The following is an 11,391-nucleotide window of genomic DNA, read 5'->3' on the forward strand; positions in this document are numbered from 1 at the left end:
CCGTCATCACGATTGTACTTCAAACTTCACTGTGCACGTTTTATATCGTTTCAGCTGTCGGCACTACCTATAAAGTGTTCATTTCAAACAAACCCGTTTTTCACTAGGCCTTTTCTGAGCAGACACGATTCCTTTCGTGGTCAGTGTCAAGGTGACGCAAGGTTGAACGACCCTTCTCCCCTTTCAGATGCAGTCTTCGAGTACGTATCCAAACACAAAGGTAAAAAGTGCTCTAAACGCAAGAGAGAGAAAGCGGGAGAGAAAGAGAAAAGAAAGAACGACGGAGAGCGAAGTGCATATAGTAGAGTCGCCCACACGAGAGAAAGGCTGCCTATTTTAAGGCACTCGATGCACATGGGGTGTAGAAAGGAGGGAGAGAATGGTGGCAAAAATGTTTTGGGGTACACTCAGCTTGAACTTCCGTCGCACCTCTTTTGGAAGAAGTTGGTAGGAGTATTTTTAGCTCGTCAGGGTGCAAGCATAGAGAGCAACAGGTGCGTCAGTGTCAGCAATGCGGTCGCCTGATTCAGTGCGGCTGGTCTGGGATCGAATCGTATCGCCGGCTGTATACTACAAAAGTACAAGCATATGCTCAACGTGCAGCTACAGAGCTTGGGCTATTTTTTATTTGTATATATATACATATATACGCACACAAAGAAAGGAAAAAAGCCGAAGCCCTGTGGCTGCACGTTGAGCATATGTTTATAAGCTGATCGTGCAGTCCCAACCGAGGACAGCTGTTTCGTTCGAAGCTTGTATTGGTGACTGATTAGGTGAGTCACAGACTTCGTGTTCTGAAAAAGTTTTATTCGCAACAATTACTTATGTACCACAGAGTGTGTGTATTGTCATCAAGCAGTAGAGCTACCAATGGAGGTAGTCCCCTTTGGTTAGATGTGTTAGGTGTTCCACTTGGAACTCGTCAGCTCGGCGCAGGGAAGTCACAGATATCTTGGGTCGGGGCTAACAATGTGCCTCGGCGAGACGTCAGTGTTCCACGGTGACAGCGCCACCTGTGGAGGCCGCAGTGCAAGCCAGCAAGTACATATACAAAGGAAGAATAGCCGAAGCTCTGTGGCTGCATGTTGAACATCTGTTTATAACTTGATCGTGCACTCCCAACCCCTCGGTGGCTACATGAATGACGATGTGATGAGGTGATTCACAGCAACAATTTCGGTACCATACCTCAGGGCATATCAGTGGGATGACGATGAAAAAGATGAGGCATACACACTCGCACAAATCGAATCAAATCAGCGAACAGGGAATTACTATATCGTCTCACTCGTATTATCTAATAACGAGGGCCAGAGCTGTTCAAACCGTACGAGACGAAAATAGGGGCGGAATCTCTCGCGTTCATGTGTTCTATTTTGCTTCCCACATCGCGTCTGCCCTATTGAGTTCAAGGTCCGCCACTCATTATTTTAGCCGTGCCTACACTCTAGAATGTGCTGCACCAGTCGCTAGTTTGAAGTCTCCAATGAATCAGAGCTTTACACAACGGTTAGTGCGCAGGAGTTACGTAATATGTTCGAAATAGCTGAGAAGAACCCCATCTTATGCTGGGTCTTGGGATAGACCAGTCATCAAGGCGTGATGGGGACCGAGTACAAGGCTCATACCTTCGTGCCACGCTATCACTGTATACGGTGTACGCGGTGCGCTCATTGATGCAATGGCAAAGTTAACTGGAGACGTAAACGGACATCATCACCACTGCTATACCTTCTTCCTGAAAGGCACAATACAATGACCACTCCTATCACAATACTTCAACTGTTTGACGTATGCATGAGCTTCATGGACGCTCATATAGTAAGTCAAACTTCGCTCGTTCCTAATGACATCCAAAGAAAGGACAATTCTCACCCAAACACATAATCAAACGAAGCGGATAGGACCGGCCAAGGTATAGCACAGACGTTGAGCACGCGGAATACGTTCTCAAGCCCACACTCAGAGCGAAAAGAGAAAGAAAAGGGGCAGAGTGGGGACAAATGGGGACTTAAAGTACATTTGCGGGTACTTTTACATTACTTCAAGTAATTCTGCTGAATAATACTTTCTACTTTACTCGAAGTACGTTTTGCTATGCTTTCGGCTGAAGTTCTTGAAGTGTCCTTCTGTGAGCCTCGCAATCCTCTCAATCCTAAAATCGCAATCCTGTCAAAGGCGACGTATTCGCACGCCTCTATGTGCTCTTCCGATTTGGTTTCTTGTGCAGATAGCGTCCGTATAAGCGTCCGGCTAAGAGGTAGCATTTGAACGTATTTGTGTGCATATTAGTCTCAGTAAACAGCTAAAAGGCATGTCATGAAACCAGCATGTTTTGTTGCATGTTGTGAACTGCATGTTACAGGTAATGAAAATGTACTTGAGGTACTTTTTAAGTAGGTACTTAAAAAGTACCTCAAGTACATTTTCATTACCTTGTTGTTTACTTACAGTATTTACCGCCCGTAGGGCTTTTTACTGTATTTAAAGTACACATATTCTTGCAACTACTTAATACTTTACTTGAAGCACTTTTTCTGTTACTTTGCCCATCACTGCCACTGGACCACCAATGTTCCTCATTGTAGTCCCCTGACCTGAAATTTACACCCCACCCAGCACTGCAAACAATCCCTTGCAATACATCCCCAAGTTCCTGATATAGTGTCCTTCATTGTCCCTTGTCCTTGTCCCATCGGCCATTCCAGAAAGGGACTGACGGTCGCCGCACATCATATCCTAAAATGGGCTGAACTTACTCCCTCTTCTTCGAGTGCGATTCATGCAAGCACCGCAGTGGAAATCTCCAAAAGACGTCGCAGAAAAGGGGGGACATTAACCGAAATAAACTTTCGTCGAAGAGGAAGTACGAAGAAACAAACTGTGAGCGGAAATATTAAGAAGAGCGACGTTAAGAGACGACGGTTACGACGGTTTCTCGCGTGGCGCAAGCTGTCAACGTCGTTGGCGTCGTTTCAGTAAACGGAACAAGCGATGACTTCTAAAGGAGCCGACGCGAAAGGCAGCTGTGGCTGACGATTAACGTGATTCCAGTACACGTCCTATGGCGCATTCAAAGAATACACACACACACGCGGCGTTTGCCTTATGGTGCTGCCGCGTGCCAGATGTGCTCGCTGAACAGAAGTGAAAGGCTGTCTGCCGAAAGTTATGCGGAAAACGAAAGCTCGTTGCGACGAACACGTTTAACGGGGTGTGTATATACTTCCAAATAAAGTGATCGAAATCCCCGTTGCAAAATAAACTACCGTATATAAATGTGATGTGACTGCAAAATGCCCAGTATATATATATATATATATATATAGACTACAAACAGCGAACTTAGACTAACCTAGACATACAAATGCGAACATCGGAGCTGGACTAACCTAATAATAAACTAACCAACGTGCTGTTGCGTCGTGTCCGGCCTGTTAAGCCTAACGGTCGCTAACGTGCGACTATCGTTCGCTAAAACGACTTGAACCGCGAAAAACCGTGAATTTAAGTGGTTAAACAGTGATGCCGCGTTTTTAAACACAGCATATACCATCTTACGAAGTAATGGAGCATTCTCCTTCATTTCACTTGCTTCGAGAACGTGAATTTCGAGATCGGCGATTTTAATACATAATAATTGGGGGTTTACGTCGCGAGACAACTGAGATCATGAGCGACGCCACAGCGGTCGGTCTGTGGATTGCTTTTGCCCACCTGAGGGTTCTTTAACGTGCGATGAAAGCTCACCACACGGCACCCCGTATTTAACGTCCCTCGCGGAAGAGGGGGTGTCTAAGCAACTTGTACCCTGCCGCCAAGTTGCTGGCGTCACCTCGGCCGGGTTCCAACCCGCGACCTCGGGATCAGAAGGCGAACACGCTACCGACTGAGCCAGATCGGCGATTTCGCAACCGGGAATATCGGGGTCCTCCCGTTCAACGAATGCAACAATCGGAGTTGTTCCTCTGACCTTCGGCCTCCAATTACGAGGTCTGGAGACCATGGTAATCTAAGAGTTCCTAGTTCGTAAGAAATCTGCACATTACCTCTGGCTGTAATTTACGTAATTTAAATTAGTTACCAAATAAATCATTTTTGGTGTACACTATGAAAACAGTACTCCGCCGCATAAAACTTTCGTGCCTTGCCAGGCGCATGGAATGATATCGCTGGGGGAGGGGGAGGGGATTTATCGGCAGAACAATGAAAAATAAAAGGAAAATGAAATATAAAAGGGGAAAGGCTGTGGAATTGGGATATCGCTGCCTTGCGCCTTGCTTCCCCCTATTCTGACGCGCCCTATCGGCGATGTAAGGTGTGGGGCACCGACGTTGCTATTAGGACTATCGCCCCTTACCGACTCCAATAAAGCGGAATGGATCATCATGGATTACCGGATGGGTCTTTAGATGCAGTGGTTTATCCAAAATCCCAAGCACGAAGGGGTGTTAGCAAAAATTGGGGGGGGGGGGGTCACGATTATAATTACGTCATTATATACCTTAATATATCACCGACGTGTGTCTAAGGCTGAAATCGCAAGGGCACCTCCTGTAGGGGGTACACAGACGAAAAAGTTAGGGAGGTGTCACTGAACATTTAGGGGGTGTTAGGGGGTGTAGCGGGGGTCTGGATAAATCATTGTTCAGATGGACACGTTCCTCAATCGTGCGGCGTATATTGTGCAGGAGATATTTCCACCTGACTCAATAATGAAAACGAACTCATGGCGTCACACACGACGCTATTTTTCTTTTTTTTCTTCTTCTTTCGTGTTAGCGCCGGGAAGCAACTGTGGCTATGAGCGGCGTACAGATGAGGACAGATGGAGAGAGGACAGCAGCAAGGAGTGGGGGACACGGGAGGTTAGTATGCGTCCTGGGCCGATTTCAGGGGGAGCTGTGCCGACATTCGTCCTGAAAGTCTTCGGAAAACCCAGGGAAAACCTCCGACAGCACAGCCGGTGGTAGGATCTACGTTATTGTGCTACGAACGTCGTGTACGTGACCTGGCGTCGAGCTGCCCCGAAATGACATTGCTACCCTTCTTTTTGTTCCTCACCGTGAGGTCACGAAGGGGCCAGAGTTGAATAGGAGTGTCAAGTTCAGCATTCCACATACGTGACCCGACGATTATGCTCAGATGTGATACGGCGCCTTCTTTTATGTCCGACCACGTTCAGGCACCTTACAGCGTCGCACCTGGGCTGCCGGGGGAGGGGATGGGGGAGGATACATGCTTACTGGTATGAAAGGAGGTTAACCAGACTATGGGCACACCATGCTTATATACAGACACTCGAAAAAGTATTTAAGTTAACGGTTACTGAGTACCAGGCAAAAAGTGAGCAAAGTACTAAATTCTCAACCTGGAAAGGTACTTGAGTAGAGTACTAAACGCTCTAAAAAATGCGAGTGACTGACTGAGTGTCTCTGTCATTGTAGTTAAGCATTTTGTTTTGCTAAGTGATCTGGAGTTGTCGGCTCTCGTAATGAGTGCCTCTCTCTCCATTTTTTTTTCTTCATTCTTTCAACTCAACTTAACAAAGAGTACCTCATTGCTTTCAAGGTACTTACGAGTTACAATTCGTGAAATTTACTGTCAAAATTGAAACAAAGTGGAGATAGAAAGATATACTTGCTCGAACACTCTCCTGTTCCCGTGGTACGATCCTGGAGGATGTTCTCCTCCTCGCTGCATGCATGCATGCATACAGAAGTGCATACCGCCCAACAACAACAACTTTATTTTGATGACGATGTTTGGGGAGTTTCCTATGCGAATAAAAAGAAAAATAGAGAAACAGAAACAAATGAAATGTCTTACAAATAACCTACCGAATGAGTACAAGTTACTTCCAAAAAAGTATTCCTCAGTTATAGCACGACGTAGACCCCCAATTATTATCAAAAAGTATTTAGGTTAGAAAGCTGAATACTCATTTTGAAAAGTATATGTTTGGTGCTTTATGGCACAAGAGCGACTAAAAGTATATGTGTAAGATGCCAAGTTGCTCCCAAAAGTACAAAATTGAGTAAATCGAGTACAGTTACGCACAAGTATGTCACACCCGCCCTTTAAAGCTGCTTTTCGATAAGCGTGCATGTGCTCAATCATACAGGATTTAGTCTGAAAGAGACTCGTACGTAACCGAAATACGCTTGTGTTCTGTTACCTTTGTGTCTTATAAATACATTTAAAACTCAGTATTTAGTACCTTGACTTCAAAACTTTTTTTTTTTTGTAAGAACATGCACTCATTTCCTAAGTTACTGCAAAGATATTCCTTTTTATTTCTTTTCAGGAGACAGAAAGGTCGAGAAAAAGGTTGCTTTCTTCTGTTTTGCTTGGGCGCAATGCACTCGCATGTGCACACATTTCATCTGAGACATTCCGGGGTACCCATGTCATTCTGCGGTGTTTAGGTTTAGTTGGTTACGCGGCGCAATGTGATGGCCTGAAAGGTATGTTGGTGAATGCTCAAGGTCCGTCGAAGCCAGGGAAAACGAACGATGTAAAGTAATTGTTCTGAGGCTGGAACCCTATACAAACAGACAAACACAACACAGTCCTCAAGTTGCCTGGGAACATGAACAGTTGGAGTATGGCAGCCCATGACTGCCATATATTTCAAGACGAGCGATGTTTCATGGAGTAAAGGCGAGCAAGGACGTCTATAAGCGTTAATACTTCAATTGAACAGTTGATTAAAACGATTGATTTAGTTGAAGAAGGCTTGCTCGTTTATGTACTATATGTAAGTCTTATGTGGCGCTTTCTTCTCCTCCTCCCCCCCACAGCATCGCATCGGATATCTGCGCGTGCGACATTATCGGGCGTGATGTACGAAGAGGACACCATGTACCATAAAGATATCGCGGGAACACGAAAACAGTATCCAAACGACATCCTTTTTTTTTTCTTCAGAGGACGCAGATCGAACAGCCGCAGGCGCGCACCAGTACACCCGCCGTGTCCCCATCATATCTTGTCTCGGGGGGATCGCCGTTACCTCGTCTCAAGCCTCACTGGCCCCACGATGCAGTCTCAATGGTAACGCGACATCACCACCCACTCTGCTTTACTCCGTTGACCCCACATTGTCCCTTACTCTCACCCGTCGAATGCCGCGTTCCTTTACCACAGTATTCCACCGCATGAGACTTCACGTGGCTTTTACACCAGCTTTCAAACACCTCCTCGGTGTCGGCGCCTCCAGCCTCTGTTGCACATGTGGTGTGCGCGGTGACCTCCATCACGTCCTCCTGGTCTGCGGACAGTACGAGCGCGAGCGCGCTCTCATGGAAACTGCTCTCCAACGCGTCGATCAACGCCAGTTCGACTCAGCCAAAATTTTCTTGGCCATGGTCGGACACCTCACATCTGATGCAAGGCCTACGAGCTGTTGCTGAGTTCCTCTCCAGCACTGGATTAATGGACGAACTCTAATAGGACACCTTTCCATCATCATCACTTTCTCATCCCTTCCACAAGCGCAATGGGGCAGTGTACCGCCATAACGGCGGAGGATAACCCACCACATCGTCATCCCATTTGTGTGGGTGTTTTTTTTTTGTCTTCGCTTTGTTCGTATTTGTTTGATAGCAAATTTCACAAACTGTAAGTAACGACTAACGAGTTACTTTCCTCGGTATTTATAGTATTCTACTCAAATACTTTTCCAGTTGAGTATTTAGTACTGTACTCAATTACTTTTTTGCCTGGATCTCAGTAACTTAACTTAAATACGTTTTGTGAGTATCTTGTACAAGCCTGGTCAGAAAAGCGTGTACGAGGGTTTCATATTCTTTTCCAAAGGTGTGGATTGATGGATTATCGGAGGTAAAACAAAACAGTGAAAGAAAAATCAAATGCCCACATTGCCATGGTCCTACTCGGGGCAACAGTTTTTTTTAATTTTCCTGGACACTGCAGGACCTCAGCCCTCGTGAATCTCATTATTATAATTTCACCAAATTGCCGCGAGCTACAGGAGACTGTATGATCGCCTGTATAGCGATAGAACATCCCAATTATCATCATCATCATTTTTCTTATGCTCCATCTGTGCTGCGTTGGCTGACACTGAGCATGTGATTATGGCCCGTGATTTATGCGGCAATGCAAGAGAGTTTCTACTTGACCGGATCACCGGATTAATATCACTGCGAGGCACCGTTCACGTGTACATTAGTGCTTAGTCCCTGACTCGATATCGTACAGCACCGCTAATCACCATGGTTTGGTCACAGAGGGGCACAGGTCCCCCGTACACTGCTGAACTGGGCTCATATCGTGACTCTTACCTCTTGTGCACAGATATTATCTGGTCACGAGGGTTTCATGAGTCTATAATGTGATGACTCTTAGGTCTTGCTTTATGTATAGGTTGTGATACAGCAACGTGTGGGCCAAACGACGCGACAGCAGGTGAGTCCACAGTACTTCCATTGCACTTAAGAGGACAAAGTCCTCGCCCTCGGGGATTGTCGGACAGAGGGCAGCATGCGACAGAGTTGGGTGGTGGCGGGCCTGTAATTAGGACTTGACCCAGCGGCACCGGAACGTAGACTCGATGCCCAGCGGCACCAGAAGCACTCAGAGGCGACACACCAAGGCTAGCAGCCAAGAATCCTGACCAGCAGCAGGAATCCGAGCTTAGACCTAGCGACAGGACCCAGATAACAAGACCAGTAGCCGCAGTCAAGCGCCAGGGGCCAGCAGAAGGGGGGCCAGCAGAAGGAGAGCCAGACAGAACCATGCGTTTACTCGGGACCAGAAGCTGATGCAGGCACGTCCTTCTTCTCGCCAGGCCAACGAATGTCATGCCCCCGTGCGGTCCTTTCTGTGTGCACACACTTCGTTTCCCCTGCACGTTTTTCTTTGTTTCCACCATGACAGAGGTTACACGACGACCCTTGGGAGTAACATGTATGGACATGCGTTATGTCTATGTAGGGCTCTAGGTCTTAAGAGTTAATTTTTTTTTGTTTTATTCGGAAGGCGTTCATCGGAGTTACTATCGCACGAGAATTCTGAACCTTTTTTCCGTTTAACCGTGGTTGGTATCCGAAATTCGGAGAAAACGGGATGGCTGTGAAACACATTCGCAAGAGGCTGCCTTGCAAAAAAGTTTACTGTAAAAAAAAAAAAAAAGAAATGAAAAACGCGGCAGAATTCGCAGACAACGACATATGTATCACGATCACCAAGTGAGGTGAATATCTCGAAATCCGGCTATTCTTAGACAGAGTCGCAAGGTAGTTTTCGCTTACGGCCCATATTACCGTCTGCGCTGCGACAACTAGCTGCCGTTGATGTTAACAAAAAAAAAAAAAAAAAGCTACCGTTTCAAGAAAACAATTCTATGCTTCGCGCATTGTTAAGTGAGACTGCTGCACAGTGTCAAGAGAGCTTAACTGCCTTGCACCCTTATCCTGCCCTTCCTACTCGAGGCAAGCTCGTCAGCCTGTCATCAGTGCATGACATTTGTTGGTGAGCTCTCGGTGACTAGGACCCCAAAGAAACGTCTTTGTCGGATAAATCGAACACGGAACCCTAGTTTATTAACCCTTCACTTAATCATTTCATATCTCATGCTGAGTAATGTGCTCTGGGGCAGCGAGCCATAAATTATGAATGACAAATTTCCTGAGTCATCGTCTTTACACGTAGTTGCAGCTGTTCTTTTTTCGAGCTCTGGAATGTTCTTATCGTCGCTTTGTGGACCACGCAAAAACTGCGATGCCGCTAACTTTGACTGAAAAATTTACACTGACGCTGTGTGAGGTTCAAGACAGCGATTCCAGCTCAGCCGATCCTGGGATCCATAGTGATACAACGAGGAGCCTTTCGTTTCCGGAAGAAGCAGGAACAGTTCTCGTGCATGCTACAAGGCAATTTGGATGGATGGCAGCACAGTGCAGTGTTAGAGCTTAGGAATATAGTGCGAATAATTTTAACTAATCAATCAACTCTTCATTTCCTTTCAAACCAGGACGCTCGGTTTTCCAGTCCTGCGTGTCAGGACACCTTACGTTTCTCTGCCGAACTAACAGCAAATCTATAAATATCCCACAACCGGACACGCTGTAATTTCGTGTCGTTAAAGCGCGCTTCGAGGTGGTGCTCTGCAACGAATGTGTCCGCGCAGGAAAGGTGCATGCAATTGTTCCCTGCAATTACCCGGCGGGAAACGGCTACTGCTTTTTTTGTTTTTGTTTTTTTTTTGTCAAACAACAACATATTATCCTGATGGGTACATGCAACGAAAATGACGATGGACAGGTATGCTGGTACAATGTGTTTGATCTCTTTTCTCAGATGGATCTGTCCCCTTATGAAGTTTCCCTTTCAGCGTTCATGTGGCTTTCCTCTAAATGTACCCTTAGAGAACCCGAAACAAGAAAAAAAAAAAAAAGGCCATAACATAGCCCGCAACTGACAGTCCGCTCTTCACTGTCTTCTACCCCATCATACGTATCCCGCAGAGTTGACCACGATTATAAAGTTAGGTTGCTCCGATCCCGCACAACATCTTTCGCAAACTCATTTCTGCAAGTGACCTCATCAGACTGGAACAGCCTTCCACACCACATTTCCACTTTTGTTCACCACAAAGAGTTCATAGCCGCTATCACTTCACACTTCATGTCGACTACCAACTATAGACAAACTACTTTGATAATTACCCTGACATGCAGTTTTGGTCGCTCTTATTTGCTCTGTGCTCTTTTTTTTTTTTGCTGTGTGTATGTATACTTAGGAACAAATCTGTGTCACACTCTCTTCGGTATTGACCTTCTAAGGCTTCCAATGAAATGAGATGAAATGAAATGGAATGAATGAATGAATAGATGAATGAACGAATGGATGAATAGATGAATGAATGAAATGGGATGAATGGACTTTGTGTTCATGGACTGGCGTCGGTGGGCCAGTCCCTAAGATGTCTGCCTATACTGATCCCAAGGTCGCGGATTCGAACCTGGCAGAGGTCGCCAGCAACTCGGTGGCATGGCATACAAGTGGAAGGCGACTCGTAGTCCTCCGCGACTGACGTCAAATACGGTCTGGATAGCGGTGTGTGAGTACTTCTGTCGGTGTCGATCCGTTAGTATTCATGTCATCGATCGCAGCAAAAGCAGTCAGTCACGCGATTGTATTACCTTTCATACACAACCCACCTTCCTTTCTCGCTGCGTAACCGTCGCATGCGATTAGGCAAACGTATATATCACATTTCTACCCGTCGAGAGAAAACACTCCATCAGCGACACCCATGCGGAGAGACCGTCCTTGACCCAATCACCACGCAGCTACTGTGTATATAACACATACACATTCATGGACGCACGTGGTTTCGTGTGCGCATTCTTTCCTCTG

This window comes from Ornithodoros turicata, chromosome 6 (assembly GCF_037126465.1).
Source record: "Ornithodoros turicata isolate Travis chromosome 6, ASM3712646v1, whole genome shotgun sequence".
Lineage (NCBI taxonomy): Eukaryota > Metazoa > Arthropoda > Arachnida > Ixodida > Argasidae > Ornithodoros > Ornithodoros turicata.